Source organism: Varroa destructor, unplaced genomic scaffold (genome assembly GCF_002443255.2).
Source record: "Varroa destructor unplaced genomic scaffold, Vdes_3.0 BEIS01000003.1, whole genome shotgun sequence".
Lineage (NCBI taxonomy): Eukaryota > Metazoa > Arthropoda > Arachnida > Mesostigmata > Varroidae > Varroa > Varroa destructor.
The window spans coordinates 7,689,601-7,706,899 of record NW_019211456.1 but is presented as its reverse complement, the minus strand read 5'-3'; positions in this window follow the sequence as shown (position 1 = coordinate 7,706,899).

The following is a 17,299-nucleotide window of genomic DNA, read 5'->3' as shown; positions in this document are numbered from 1 at the left end:
TAACAAATGACAAACAGTGCGTTCGCGCTGGAGGAACTAGAAGTTCTTTAATTCTCGAAAATTATTTGAGGCTAGATTGAATGCCCTGTAGCTGTATCGGGAATCAGCTTTTCGATCAATTGACGTCCTAATCGTGCCCTAAATCTCACCCACAGAAGGATGATCGTCTCACGGCGGTGATGAAAAACAATATTCTTATACGTATTTGTGGTAGTTAGGTCCATTTAGACCTCGACCGTTCGTCGGACCGCTTGACGATTCGCTCCTAACTCGTAGATTGCTTGATGAGTCCTTTGTTTTCACACCTAAACCCTAAGAATCTCTACAGAATGGGGAGGGTTCCGTCGGAGTGGATCTAGAAGCTTCGTTAATTTCTGACATCGCCTCGTTTTGCCGATCTTCTTCGGAGGCGCGCATGCAAGGCGAACCGGCACCGTCAATCCTAAAAATATTATCTCATTCTGATCTTGAGCATTTGTCGTCCATGGTCAATCGTGTTTTCGACTGCATTTTCATTTCGCAAACTTGGCGGTTGTAGGGGCAGGAAGAAGCGCAGCGACACCGACGACAACAACAATAGTCCATCTGTATTTGTTTAATTGTCACCGTAACCCGATAAGCAGAACGGGCGAAGTAAGAGCTAGAGATGAAGAATCGGCCAAACGAACTCGAGCAGTTTTAGAGAACTAGCGTCCTAGTTCCTAGGGACGACAGCGGACGATGTAATGGGTGTTCGATATCAGCTGCTGTTAGTCTACGCCACAGAAACTATCGACCTGTTGGTGGGTGATCGATACCCGAGGCATGAAGGTTGCTTCAATACAAATGGATCACAGCTGCGATTCCGGTGAAATAGTCTTGAACGCACCGATAGGCCCCTTAGTATTGCACGATAGGCCCTAACTTGTCCGACAGAGAAAACTCTACGAGATCGACACTGCCGTTGTTATTAACTCGCGTCGTTCCAGCTATTGCTCACACGTAGAACTGTGTGGGCGGCTTGTTTAGAATAACTAAACGTTTCGATCTAGTTCTAGATGTCTGATTAAGTGTATGCATTGTATAATTTCTTCCAGCCCACGAACATGTAATGTTTTAATATGGTCTCGTAAGAAGATTAGAGAAAAAGCTGTTGGCTTTGCACGACGACCAAGATAATTAGTTTGATACTGCTCGGACGATTGTGGACTAGTCGGCCCATAAGTGTGAAATTTACAGTGTCAAAGATGCCATAGTATGTTTAACATGTACTTCTCTGTGTAGAACCCAATAAAACACAGAATAAAATAACATATTTTTTGACTTGCCTAAATGTCGTTATATCACGCATTGTTAATGGGTGGGCTTCCCGGGGTGAGATTAGTAGAAGCTGTTTACCAGACGAAATATAAGTTTTCAATTCATGTTCATACGGAAAATACGGAGCATATCGTTGCTCTTATGGTTCGACTGTATCGGAAACGTTTTTTAAGGTAGTGTTTTTTGCTCAACCTCCTTTGATGTGCTTTCATTAAAATTATATGTTTAAGGCTTCAGAAACAGGTAACTTACGACTCTGTCCACAATTAGCAATGTACGAGCCGCCACCTTTGCGGTGATTTTTCTGCATGAAGTGGTATTTCCTATTTCTATGAACGGAAAATGATCGGTTTGGAGATGTGGTTATATAAATAAGCTAAACAGTTTATGGCTAACGATGTCAAGCATTGTTTACTGCCTGCATAACTTGTGCCTGTTGGATTAGAAGTTCTTTTAAATGTACTTAGAACAAGACTAACATAGAGCGTCAACGAAGAATTAAAGTGTTTCGTCAGCTGCTCTGAGACGACGAGCGTATTCTTTGCGAACACGATAATTCTAACAAGCTAGAAAGGATTACTCTAAAGAACAGCATCTTCCTTCCAATCCTACTATCCGGTAGACACTAACCCAGGCCTTATCACTGTTTTTTTTTTTGTTTTTATATTCGACTCATAGACATTTCGACGGCACTGTTACTTTTCTCTACGAACATGTGCAACACACATGGCTAACACTTGCTGGTACAGACGACCGCTGAGACAGCCTATCTAAACGCAGTAATCCAAAAATCTGTTGGTTTTATAATAGAATCCGAGGATTACTCTCAGGTGTTTAGTCTTATGCAGCGTCCGTTCGCCTGAGCAGGATGCTGTTCGTTGGTTTCCATTGCAGGTTTAGCCCATTTATCGATACTGCCTTTATTCCGCTTAGCTGGGCTATTAGAAGAGAAGTATTTATGCTTTTCAGTAACGATAAGGATATGATAATTTCCAAGTGATTTCTTCAAGATCAATACAACAGAGTTATGCTATTGAGAATAAAGACCAGAGCTCACTATCGAAAAGTGCTCCATCACAGCGTCTAACTAATCGTGTAAATGCCGGACCTCGAAACCTCTGAGAAATTTCTATATAACATCAACATGACCTGTGATAGCTGACGAGCCCTTGAAGGCTACTAAGGGCTTGCGCAATACGACACCAGGGGGCGCATTCTGGATGGTGTTAGCTTTCTAATTCAATATTGGAATGAATCAAAAAGGACGGTAGCCTATCTTGTCAACCAGAATGACACTGAACAAAAACACCTTGTGAAGTTCTTTCGCTTGCGCACAGATATCTATTGTGGGTCTCTTAAAACCTTTACGCGTTCAGCCGGCCTTGCTTCGCGAAGGATAATACAATGACAGGACAAGATGGGAATCGAATACAGGCCCAAATGGATCAGGACGTACAAATATACACGCCCTGTTGTTATATTGAACTGCCCACTAACTACGCGATTCTGTGCCTCCATTCAGAACTCAATGAGGTAACAGTACTCCCGAAATTCGTCCTGCTCCAAACACTTAACCCCACGAATTATCATCGAGATCAAAGCCTTACAGAAAATCGACGAAGGTGCTTATGATGATGGTTGAAGGTGACAGAGCTAACATTGCGCGGGTCTGTCTGTATCTTCATGCGGGGATAGCTCTTCATAAAAGACTCTTGAGGCTGAACATAAACGAACTGCAATAAACACCTAGAATAACCCATAGTTAGTCACGCCTCCATTGTGTCTACTTTTGTTTACCTAGTGTTAGTTGAAATCGATTGAATTCGAAGTGCATCATCCTCGTTTACGATGCAAGAAAAGTGGGGCCATTTCGTGGAACCCCGAACTCCATCACTAGGCCCGCGAACATTTTATGCAGGGATGGTCGAAAATGAAAATGCTATACTAGAAGATATACATATCGCGGTGCCCTATGTAGCCTCACGCCTCACGCTGTGGCATTATTCTGATTGTATTGCCTCCGCAGATTGAGCGCTATCTCGTTGCCTGATCTGGTTAGCGTTACAAAATGAACCCGTTCTAAAATCGGAACGTGCAAGGCGACTGGATAGGAGAAAAGGCGTGGTTGATAATTCCATTTTTCAATTAAAAGGACTATAAAGTCTAAAGCTATACTTTTGCTTACCAGAACAAAAGACCTTCACTTATTATATTATGTTTTTGCGAAGCTTCTCTGTCAATCGTTTGTTCGATAAACAGCGCCGGTGGAGCTCGAGAGAAAGTACGACAAAAAAAAAGCCACGATGCCATTATGACAGATTTTGCACAATGTTGGTTATTGTCTCCATTAATAAGGTAACTTCAACTAGTAAAACTTCAGTTAAATAAATAATAACTTCAATTTAAAAAAAAAAACACATTAAAGCTAATTCATGCATCAGCTGTACAAGGCCGTGTCCAGTTAAAGTTTCCTGAAGCTTATTATTCATTACTTCTGTTTTCTACTTCATCAATGATGCGTATACGCTCTCTTCAGGATGTGTACAGACAGGACAAATTAAGAATCTGTTATAACTGGAAATATCATACTTTACGTCGAAGATTGTTTTTGGACCCTTTTGAGACCTTCAGAACTTTTTGCGTTTTCTGATGTGCGTTTCTGGTGCGCCTGATGAGTAAAAACTCATATTGACCCTAAATTTTTAATAAATAAAGTTGGGCAGCTATTATAAAAACGAGTTCAGCAATTGCGAAAACAAAAGTCGGTTATGTTTTATATAATGATTTGTATATAATAGGAGGCTGCAGAGAACCACAAGGATAATGCTGATTTGACGCTGACTCCGACGGCTGTATTCGCGAAGGATATAGATTGCTGCAGAATCGCTGATATACACGCGTTGTCTAAATGCAGGCCCCCGTTTTGATTCGACGCCCCAAGACATTTATATGACCGTCCGATCGTACATATGCCTACATTCTTAGATGTGCACCCCCGCTTCGGCTTTTCTTACCTAATAAACAGCAGTTGAGTCTCCCTCTGTAGCATTTAACTTGACGCTCCCCTCTCCTCTCTCTCTATCGTTTCACATTGTCTCCGTCTTCTGCGTACCCCCCCACCCCAACAAGATCGGCCTAGTAACTTCGGAAGATATGACCGGCCATTTCCAGTAGGGTGAAGGGTCACACGTACACGACAGCCCGATAAACAGTAACGCTTAAACCGTTAACTTTTTTAGCCCCAAAGCGTGCATCAACGGCTAAAACGCTGCTGCTACATGCATTTCTACTTCTCCTGAATTACTTCTCCCTTCTCCTAGTCAATTTTTCAACTTAGTTCTAGTATACAAAAAAAAAACTAAACACTGAGTGAACTAAAGCTCTATGAAAAGCTGTCAATGGTCACACGAGAGCTGATGTCAGGATGAGGCTGGGTTGCTTTTTTGTTTGGATCAATGTTGATTATTTCGTTGATTTCGTTGGATTGGTCGAATCGATTCTTTTATTCGATTGACGTGTTTCTCTCCTTATGATGACGTTATCTCCTCCTTCTTCTCTTTCCTTCTCCTTTTTGTCCTCCTTATTCTTTTCGTACATACTCCTTTTGCTAGCCTTGTCGATGTTGTCAAAGGATTTCGATCTGATTTCGCTTTCGATCGTTTATAATAGAACAGCGTCATGTGGCGTAGTCGGATGAAGTGTTTCCCCATTTTGCCGCTGTCGCCGCGGCCCCCGCCCCCGACGAGACATCAAACAGCGCTTGATCCAGTCATCAACCGTACGCCATGTTGAACTGTGGCGGCAGGGAACGCTCGGCGATCGTTTTGACGGCTTCGACAACATCATGCTATATTACACGCACAAGGCGAAGTAGGCTAGACCCAAATGGCAGGACAAGCACGACTAAGCAATAGAAACGGAGGCAGCACTAAAGTCCGAATAAACAAGATGTAAGTTTATATTTTGAAAAGTTTCGCCTATCGAGGCGTCAACTGATGGTTACGATGACGATGATGATGCGATGGGTGACGTGTCGGTTGTCTATATTGTGCGAGGATCTCGCCAGCGGTAACGTGGTGCCGAGTCGTATTGTGGGAATGTTTTGTTTCGGGGAAACACGTCGGTTGTCCGTCGAGCCAGTTGATCCCCCCCCCCCCCTCGCACAGCCTATTGCTTATGAGTGGAGGCAGCAGAGCCCATCACTGCCGTTTGCTGTCGTTGCATGTCGAAGTTGACTCGACTCATTTTGCGGTTGTTTTTACTGTAATTTGTTGGTCCTGCGCGTTTTTGTTGCTACATCTGCCGCCGCGGCAACGAGTTCCTCAGTCTGGCTTTTTCTTAGACTGAATCTCGTCGCTGGCCCAGTCACTTACTCATCTTGATCCCCGTCCTTTGATCATTTGCGTTTCTGCGGATCGGCCTGTTCATAGCAGCGCGAGCGAGCGATCGCAGGATATGGAAGAAGCAGGACGAGGGAGCTGTGCCTGCTCGGCCTGCGACTTGCCGGGCGGACCGGTTGGTTACGACGTGTTCTCCATGGTCCCGTGTTGTTCGTTCAGCTTGTCAGCGTTTCAATCGATCACAAGAGGATAAACAACAAGAAGAAGTTGCTGGAAACTTAATAACGGAAACCTTTCGAGCAACGGTTACCAAAAAGCAGTACCAGCAGCAGCAACGGCGACGGCAACGGTAACAACAACAACAACAACGACGACGACGACATCACCGAGAGTATGACATTATAGCGAGTGATGGTTGAATGCTGACTATTCATATTTTGTGCTTATGTGTGCATCTCATATCCTTCTCGTTCAAATCGTTCGTTGTATCTTCAGAGTCGGCAATGCGCTTCGCCACCATCATCGTTCTAAGACCCCCGGCTGCTTTCCTTGTTTTTCTTTTTCTTGCTGTTTCATCGGCGTCATTGTCGTTCTTTTTTTCTGAGTAATCTGTCGAGTATCCGCCATCTTTGCTCATTTTTGACCTTTGTCGGCTCACATAAACTGGGTCAAACTGTACGTTCTATTAATCGGATGATCTCTCATTTTCTCTCTATTTAACTGTCCATCGCCGCCGCAGACGCTGATGTTGCTACTCGATGCTTGTGACGAATGCAGGATCGTAGCGAAGAACGACCAAGAAATGCTGATAGAGAAAGAGCGACATGACTAATGGTCCTGCTTCAATCATATAGTTAACGCCGTAGCAATTGGTCACTGTCAATCCAAGCGGACGCTGCCCTTGACGATGTTTTAGGATTGACAAGGGGATTGGGGCAAAGACCAAACTAAACCAGATATGAGAAAGAGTTTAAAATACCCTTTTGAAGGACGATGGAGCGGCTATGATCGGCTGGTAAACAGTACAAATACAGTAGGTATGCGTGATTTATCGGACCTTTGATTAGGCGCCCGGCCATGAGCCTGTTAACCTTGCTTTCCAGGAGACCGAAAACTATTTGGCGAACCATAGCATCACATTCTTTCGTTTTTGTACGGTCGATGATATTAAATCAACAAAAATCTTCCTTATCAGTAATTCATGCAGTTGATACTACGATTTCAGATCGGCCCATTTGCTATGCGCGCTCCTGTGTCAACTGAACCAGATCTGCCAGACACTTTTGAGCTGTCCTCCTATAGTTTATAAAATAAGAAAATCATCCTGGTAGGGTTTCAATCGCGTCACAGGACTTATGAACTTCCGACCTATCTTCAAAATCATGAGAAAATTTTGAATTGCCCAGTGGGTTCAAAACAATTTGAAAGGCTCATAAGCGCTATATTTTATGTAACTGTTTTTACTGTTTGTTATGTTCGTATGCACTTTTGCTTTCGTTTCTACGGTACTCGATGACGATTGTGACAAGCACGAAGTCTAGAAATGTTTTCATACAAAACAAAGGAAATGCATATCTTAAAAACGGTACGAATATGGCCAGCAGCTAGTCTACGCGTAGAGGGGTATAACGGCCTTATATCTTATGAAGATCCGATTTCTGTGCTTACGGTGCTATGCTCGTAAGCCTTCCCGGTCCATTCTCAGAATAGATTTGACGAGATATGTCGTCTTTTGATTCGTCCTAAGCCAAGGTCTCCTTTCGATTCGATAATCCCGACTTTCTTCTGCTCATTTCTGGGAAGCCAAGTGGAGCTCTCGATGAAGGCTTCCATCCATATAGCGATGCATGAAATGGTCGACAAATCAACTAGCTGCTTTTGTGTATCATCTATTGTCACAGTTTGTCATATTCCGCTTTATGACACAGAACCTTCTTTGCAGTTGAACCCAGACACATAGACTCGCACACTCCGACACGAACATGGACCAAAATCACGTTGATAGGTCTACAGAATGCACAGAATTGAGCCCAATCGTTGCAATGATGTGTGTAGAGTGTTAGGCTGTCACCCGCACCTAGGGGTGCGCCCTACCCCTACAGAAAACCCTCTTCGCCTAAAAGCAGTGGCTAAAATATCCAATAATATTTTCACTAAACCCTTTGGGCCGTTAAGAGCGATAGATTACAGTGGGGCTCTCAGACCTTCGAAAGAAGACGATGAGGTGTACGCCACTCTCCGAGATATACCCGTGGGGGTTCAATGGCGTGTATGAGTGTGGTTGTTTGTCCATTGCCTTTCCCAAGGGGCAACTAATGTTTCATAGCAAACAGAGTGAACGTGTGCAATACAAAGAACACGTCATGTCGCTAGCAGCGACTCTGTGGAAACACGTTTGCGAGTTCGGCCACTCACGCATATGCTCATGAAGACAGAGATATATATATGAACGAAGATTCAGCAAGCCAACCCTAAGGTAACAGACAGGGACTTCTTGTGCTGGCTATTCAATATTGTGACACTCGACATGGCGACGACAATGAATCTTATCCGATGCGGGCAAGCCCTACGAGTTTCCTTATGTACAGACCTACTTCGGATATAATGCGACATGCATGTTGTTAGTGGATTGGTTGGTTCTGTGCTCTTTGTAGCCAATGGTGCCAAATGGTAATTTGCAAACGTGATTACCGGACTCATGCTGAGCTTCGCCATTACAAACGCTGCCATTGTTATTGCTGCTACTGCCGCTGCTAGCCTCACCGAGACGTCCGTACCCTAGTCGCCAGTTGGCGAAGTGATAAAGCATCATTTCAGCTGTCAGAACTGTTTACCTGCTTCCTACATGTATCAACAATTTGTCATGTGCAAAATCACAACTGATAATATGCTTTTTCTTCCCAGGAAATTGAACAATTCGAAGGGTTTTACGTGGTGAAGAGGTTACGAAGGTGAGGTTCTACGACCTACGATCATGAAGTGTATTAAATGATTTCATCGTACAAAAGGTACTGTGAACCGTAGAACGTCAGCTGTTGCAGGCTATTGCCACTGTTAGCCCAATATTTTACCAACTGGAAATTATTTCCTTCAAATTACTTTCATTCTTTTGGTCGACCTACTTCTACGGTAGCGGAAAGAGGATCTATGGTAATACCTGTCTACTCCTGCCAAGTGTGCTTCTCAATGGGCGCACTCTGGACAATTTCGTTTCCCAGTTGGTATCACTGTAGTTTCTGTACGATATAAATGGTCGGTAACTTAACAATTAACTTATCGTTTACCGTAGTTTGATGCTGAATAGAATCGAGGTGTCTGTCGGGTATCCCTAGTAAGGCTTATTCTCTCAAGATATAACATGCCATGAGACCAGCAGAAATCACTAAACGTCTTTGAGGATTGGTTTAGAAGGTCAAAACTGAAGCAAAAAACGTCACAAACGGTAACGGAATCTTTTCGGCAAGGCTTTTGCTTTTATTTAGGAAATGCGACCCTTAAATCCTAAACCAAAGTGTAATTTTCTCTGTTTCATTAATGAATGTCCCATAGTCGGACAGGCCAGGCAACTATCTTTATGTTATATAAATATACAGGCGTTCAGTATGCGCATGTACGTGCGCGTGCCTATACCGAGTTAGCATATAGCAATTGCACTGAAACCAAATATTTTGAGAACTAATCGTACACATGCAGAAAACCTCTGTCGTTTCCCGCTTTCTGCGCATTTAGCCGTAAGATGCCGTCGTGTTTATATAGGGATTTTCGTTGATGCATTTGTGTAATGTGTGCGTTATCGCGATAAAGGATTGAGCTCGCGAATCCTTCGAGCTGCAGGCTTGGCCGATGATACTCGAGTCCTGCGCTTTATCCTTGCGACGACCCATTTGTCACAGACCTAGCAGCAATGCTGTGCTAATATTGATTCGATTTTGATCAAACAAGACAGCACAACGGGCGTCGTAATACCCACAAGACCGGGCTCGATGCCTTAGTCTATAGAACAGGTCAAGGGGCGAATGCGGACATGAGCGATTCCTGCGATTAGTGGTATTATTATTAATGTTGTACGAGGAATATTTTGTGCTCTTTTGCACGGAGGATAAGACTGAGATATGCCTGCAAGCTATTCATGAGCAGTTTTACGCTACACATCCTATATATGTTTAACATCACGGAATCGTTTGACCCGGAAACTTGCATACCGTTTGGCTACCGATAGGAAAGTTCGTTCTGTGCAACGTTTCAGATTTACCCAAAGTATAGCTGAAATGTCGATGTCTAAAAAACTAAGCATACCGAACAGCTGCAGGAACAAAGGCAAAGAAACAGTCACATTTTGAGCAACGAACGTTATGTAGACTAACTTACGTCTAATTTTAATCTTAACCCAGACTCGCACATTGCCCTGCCCAGTTTGCACAGCGTGAGCTAGATAGATGCGTACATAGACCGGACTCATAAGTAATATCATAGCAGCTAGCAATGATGAAGAGCAGTTCAGGCGACCTACGATTTACCGCGTGGAATACATCTAGTACAATACGTTCAACGTCTAGAATGCATTTATTTCACATGTATCGCGTACCCATGTACCACGGTATCGCATGGTGGGGTGTCGTCACTTGCTCTAGCCATCACTGCCGTAAGCAGTCGTTGTTTTACTTGATTGAGTCCCATTTCTTACGGTGATTGTGTGTCGCAGCTATATGCAATACAGGGCCAGATTTGTCTGAGTACCCTGTCGGTTACAACTGATAGGTTCATTTTTTCTGAGCTTGAAAGACTGAAGCTCACGTCATCAATTCAGTTCGGTAATTCAACGCTATGCACATTTTCAAAGCGAAAGAACAGAAGATACGTAGCATCTGATAGAACGAGTACGGCTACCCCACAAAAATTCTGTCCGTAGGGGCACAACAGGAAGATGTGCGGAATTATACAAGTTGTTGCGAATCCTTCAAGAAAGGGGCTTTGTGTTACAGTGGCATCAAAAGAGTAATCGCACGGGGGCAGATAATCTTCAATGCTTCCATTGTATTCATAACCTGTCGATGTGAGGGTCTGTCTATAGCTTTATATTCGATTGCTTGACTGCATTGGCTGTCACTGTTATCGTATTGCTGTTGTTCATTCCTCAGTCGACGTTCTTTACCAACGCTGCGATGGTGCTACAAATCTCATACGAAGCCGGTAACTCTGACTTATCGCATCTGACAAGTCCAAGACAATGGCTAACAAAATGTCGCCATTTTAGCGGCCTATATATTAGAAATGCGCACCTATATACATATGGAAAATGGCTTTGTTGTATTTGGTGAAAAATCCCTTATATCCAATTAGCCAGTCGATTACCTTCGTTTGAATTCAGCTCGTATTCACTCATTCAGAAGGAGGAAAATTTTATACGTTAGGTCACCAAATATCGGTTCAGAAGTACGCATGCATTGAGGCATACCGTCCGAAAAAAACAATTGAATTAGCTTCTGACGAACTATCATCGCGAGCTCAAACCTTAAATTGTAAAGTTGATGGCATAAACACAGACCACATGATTATTTTGTCTTTTAAATTTTTACGCGGGCTATTTCTATGAAATCTCTAAAAATAAGCCTCTTAAAAATTATAACCGTTAAACGATACTTAGCGTTCATATATTTTCGATTGTGACGATGCAGCGGTAACGGGATTGCTGGATAAAGTTAGAAGCATTTAGCAAGGCAGTCGAAGTTCAAAAGCGGGTGCAGACCCACTTTGTTTCATGCTGGGAATCTGCCTAACGACAGGATCTGACAGTCAAAACTTATTACTGATCTTCACATCGGTCCTGTACCATTCTGACACAACTACCGGCTGAACTTTCTTTTGTAAGTTCTCGAAAAATGAATAATTGTGATCTCGGGAGGGAGAGGACAGGAGCGAAGCAGATATTTGACAAATTCGGGAGGACCGCTGCAATGCCACCAAGATAGTGCAAAACGGCGTCCATCAATGCTTCCCCTACAGAGTTTGGTGTCCACTACGTTAACTGCTTCCCTGGTCGCCAACCGGCTCCACGTAGTAGATAAAACTGCCGATCTACACACAAACGATAAACAAGACCGGACTACTTAACGCGGTTTCTATGCGGGAACAAGTAGACAAAACGTTGTTTGAACGCTATGAAGATATTCTTATCTTTTGTAACATGAAGGACTGTTTTCATGTAGATAATCGATTTTATATATACATATAGCGTTGATGCAGTGAGGACTGTCTTGTGAATACGTATGATTAAATTAGCCGGCACGATTCCTTCCTAAAGCCTGGTTGGAGGTTGGTAGGAAACATCAGTGCAACGATGAATGCGGGCCACGGGCCGCATCACGAGCTCGACATGGAACCCAATTTGTTTTAGCATTCACCCTAGCTAGATCCTAGGATATGTACTTAGAAATCTTACTGTTTCTTATTTAGAAAAAAATGTTGATGGCAAGCAAAAGTATCACGTACGCAACGTAGAATGACGAAATCCACTATCGAAAGACCTCCGCCATTTCCTGGATGAAGGACCAAAAAGAATGGCCCTGTATTGGCAGTATTAATAGAGCTGGTCTGTTACTACATTAGTTTATTGAGATTAATGTATTGTATATGATCGTATCCTTTCAATGATTGTTTTAATTTATTTGTCAATGATTATTTCGGTATCGCATTATGAATAGACTGAAAACTATAGATGCCAAAGCAGTATAATTATAAATATAATTATTAGAGCGTACTTACTATCTTAATGCTTCGGTTCTAGTTGTATTTCGTTATCTAAGAGAAGCTGTAGCGCTAGCTTCCGCCATAGGGTAAAACGGCTTGCCTTTAAATTTTTTGAAAGTCCGAGGACGTCTTGACCGTAAGCACCTCGTCTTCCAGTCCAAAGGTACGTTTCCCGTTTGTGCGGCATGCTTTGCTGTGTAGCACGAAATGGCCATCTGAGAAGCTTTCCGAGCAGAACGGAAAGAAAGGCGTCCAACAGCGCAGCGGAGCTCTCAGATGAAATTCATTCACCTGAAGAGCGTTCAAGTCGTATTTATTATTCAATAGAATATTTTTCCGAGTTATCCTAGAAGCGATTTTTTCCCCACTCCTTTTTTAGCTATCTGCAAGTTAGAACATCTGTGCGTGCAAGTCGGAAACGATGCCACAGTGAACCCGCTAATGCCGATACCGTATGAACCTATCGAGAGGTTTGCCACTTTGATGAGTCTGGCGACGGGTCTAATATGCGTTGAAGTGCTTGTCAAACTTTATTATCCAGGCCTAACGCTTCCGAAGGCATACGAACGTTAGCGCAGCCCTCAGGACACAGAATATTCCAAGCCCCCCGCTACGTGTCCTAGCGGACTGTGCACCTTATGTTCGGTAAGATGGCCTGAACCCCAGTGTTGGTCTTTCAGGCAGAGTCGGAACCCTTAACGTTTCTTTCTGAAGTCCTCTCGGCATCCTCTCTTTGCAGTTTGACAAATGAAGCTGTCACCCATTCAAGGGCTCCAAGTTGCTTAGAGGGCTTGAGTGTACGACATCCGGGTTTCCATTGATTAGAGTGACGACGTCAAAATAAACTACTGATTTCTAAAGATGCTAGCTTGACACATCAATGCAGCAGAAAACCAAACGGCCATAAAACTACGATATTCGCTCATCTTGTTGAGATCGTGCGCATACGCAAATGTCTCCATTCCACAAAAGGATCGAATATTTTCGTGCATCAATAGACAAACAGTTTTGCAGGCTGGCTTTCTTCTAACGACAGCAAAATACCTCGAGTTTAGCCACGATCCGGCTCGAAAGATTCCCAATAGTGCCTTTACAACACACAGACTCTCAAGAACCAGTAGTCAGAAGCTCCAGCATAATGGGATAAAGTAGTACTATCCCAGATGTAAAATCATTCGGGCATCGAACCCTACTGTAAAGCAGCAAAGTCGTACAGGTAAAGGAATAATAGCTGCTTTCTGCAATCATATTTGAAGTAAGTACTTCAAGTAAGAGAGAGCCTTAACCGAAAAAACTAGAAGTTGTACCGGAAATAGTTCTCTTTGGTTGACTTTAGAACGCCTCTTCATGGACAATCATGACAGTGGTTTTCGCCAATTTTGTGCGCACGATTATTCATCTCCTTCAATGGCGACAAGCGACGTTTATGTTTATGACGTTTATCTCTCATGTCATCCTTTCAAGGGCTCGAGAGTGATTAACTGACTGTGGGGTTAATTGGAGTTCAAAGACTCTGTGTTAGAAAACAGAATTGAAGTGAAGCATGCTTGAGTATAATAGAAGCTCTTCGACTGACAGTAGCGCATACTTCACTTATGAAGTGTTTGAAAGATATTCTAAGGAGTACGCGTATCATTATGAATCATTTGGGCTGATTTCTGTTGTTCTGCTTTCCGTTCGATACCGAAAACGACTGCTAGCAAGTCAAAATAAGCTAGGGAGGCAATGCTAATGTGTAGATATATTCTTGTGAAGTACAGAGAACCAGCCGCTTAAGTCACTTGAGTATATCTACGTCAGATTATTTGGCTACACTCAAAAAAAATCAAAGTCTTGACTTGCCCAAAATAACAGTATTCGAAAGGTAAATGAATAATACCGTCCAAGAGAGCGCTTTCCGCAGTTCGGATTGGCAGACTTGAATGTTCCACCTGTTAGTTGTTTTAGAAATCAAGGATTAGAAGATCTAAAGTATGCAGTACCATAAGCATAATAAAGAGATGGTACGATAAAACTAAGAAGCAGATTTAAGATTATTGTTGGAGCTTCAAGGTATCATAATTGTAAGCTATAAGAGACTTCTTCTCAAAATGTGATGCCGCCCGCCAAAATATAAATGATGTGTGTTATCCAGGTCTAATAGCCACGTCCTCGTTTTTATTTGCTAGTATCACGCTGTTATTAGGGCCGTATTTAAATATGCAGTAATTTATTACGTGTAAACTTATTGCCTTGTCCTTATTTTTGCCTTAAGACAAGATTTGTTTTTATAATTATGGTGCTCACGTTGTACGAGCATACGTCGCTGAGAAATGTTCCCCAGAGCCCCGCTAGTGTTCAGTTCGATCGGCGCGAATACAATCATGTGGCATAGTCACTTTTAGGGAAGGCAAATCGCCTGGACCTATCAACCAGTTAGTCGTTTAGCCTGTCAGCTTCCTGGGGAGGGGCAAGGTTAACACATTGCCCTCATCTGTCTCTCCGCTACATCGAGCAAGTGCGGGCACTAGCGTGGTGTGGCCAAGCTAAACCACCCGCTCTAACGCTGCCTTCGACTAGCATAAAGACTACGTTGGGTACACATGTCCTAAATGAAGGCAGCGTCTAAAGGACAAGCTCGGATCAAATAATGGTGGTGGCAGATAGCGGCAAGGGGGACGCGGCAGGCAACACAGTACGCGAGGGCCCTAGACACCCGAGGTGGGTGGATGAATGCATAAGAAGTACGAGCAGTTACATTATCTGCTCAGGTTACAGCCAGCCGGGTACAATAACTCAGTAAGACCAAGTATGCTACCGCTCTGGTTTTCCTGCTGTGTTGCAGCATGCTATTTCAACTTGCCGCCAACTGAATCCTGCCACTTCAGCAGTCACTTACTTATAACTGTTCCTCTATAGAGTTTCAGTAGCCGACAGACTCTTTTTCAAGCTTATTTGTAATTTTCGTAGTAATTGTTTCGTTCCCAACACGTTTAAAATCTTTTGTTGTGTCAGTGTGTTCGCCACAATGGCAGACAGTGGCGCTGCGTATACAGGTCGAGGTGAAAGGTAGAAAACAACAACATCTTAGACTAAGTGATTTTCTTACGACTAGACAAACGCTGACGAAAGACATATACGATTTATTATTTATTATTATTGATTAAGTTACGTATAGTGGTTCCTTAAAAGTACGTCGACAATGATGCTACGAAGCGAGGGGGTGTTTTCTTTTTGGCTGAATGGTTTTCTGCATTTTTCAACAGATCTTTTCAAATGTAACGCATTTACACGACGCTTGGCTTTCCATCCTAGAAAAGATAATGAACTGGAAATATCGATTTACAATAAGCCTTGCCGACAGTCGCTGTTTGTGTTTGCCTATATCTGTTGGTACAATGCGCGTGTTCTTCCACAAAGTCTTCTGTATCGTACAGATGGACGCAGCTCCATTAAAGTCTTTTAGCAATACCCTTCATTTAAATTTTTCGTTCGAGAACAAAACGATTGCACTTTTCATACTTTGGAATGACGAAGGCGCCCATGGACAAGAGTTAAGCGCGAGATATTTCCGATCTTCCGAATGTACATCCTTGCCTGAACTAAGGTTCAGGATAAATTAAGGAACGTTCCCATTTATTTGCAGTATGCCATTTACGTTACAGAGGAATAAAACAAACGTTCCCAAAATACATTTAGTTCTTCTAGCGTCCAATCGAAAATTACTCGTGCTTACTAAACGACGTTGTACGTTTCCATTCCGTTCTTGAAGCCAACAATCATTGCACAATGTGCCCCTCAGTGGCTACTACGGATCATGGATTAACCGTTGCCGCCACCTTATGCTGTCGACAGCGTCAACTGGTGTCGCTTCCGGCACCAAGCGTTGTTGTTACTTTTTTTTTTGTCTTTATGGCTAGTTCCGTTCGTCAGGTAATAACAAACATAAAATTCGCAGAATTTAAACAGCACCGTCACCGCTCTACCTGAACATTGATATTATCATATTTCCATATACCCATGAAAAATCGCAACGCTAAAATCATTCCCTTGAACAATCTGGTTTTTTATTTGGTTGCCATTCTATTACGCGTAATGCCAGCAGGCATCGAAGGTCTTTCGCGTGATCGCTATGCAATACGTATTACCGGAGATCTGAAATGTCGTCACAGCAATGGCGGTTCGATCCTTCAGATTTGAGCCACTATCCCATCTATGTTTCCAAAGTTACAGCATGATTATGCGATCACCATCTTCATTATTATCGACCTTCAGTGTACAGTTACCGATGTCATTTCGATGTGAGGCACGTGCTTGCTCCTAAAGAACCTTCCTGAGCTTCAACCCATCTGTGCGCGAATTCGGTGCTTCCTTCAACGTGCGGTAGGTAATTGCGGCTTCAGGATAGCTCGGTATATTTGATAAGGGTGACAAATCAGAAATCGCGTGCCGCGTTGCCTCGAGTACAGTTTGCTGACCTTGCCCACGCGACTACGAATCAGTTTGAGCCCCGTGAGGAGGTAGGCGGGGGGAAGGAGGAGGACGTGCGTCAGCACACGGTAACGGCTGAATGTCTGCACAGACACCTAAACCAATGAACCCGGAGGAGTCTACTGCCGGATTGCAGAGATGACTCGAGTGTTGACCTTTATTTTTCTCATACACAGAATTCGATACTCTTTTTGACGTATACTTCAACGCAAACTAGAGCCATGTCTGTGAAATTGTATATGATAAATTATGCATGTGTGTGTCCAGTAAATTCATGTTTAGCTTAGTTCTTCGTTCTATTATGTTGTAACCGACAAAAACTTTGACTTGGCTAGGGCTCCAAGACATCTTTGGCTTTTGGACTACCGCACTTTTTGAAAGATGCAAAGTACTTGCTTCGAACCGGATCCCCAATGCTTAAAATTTAGAAGGTCCGATGCTCT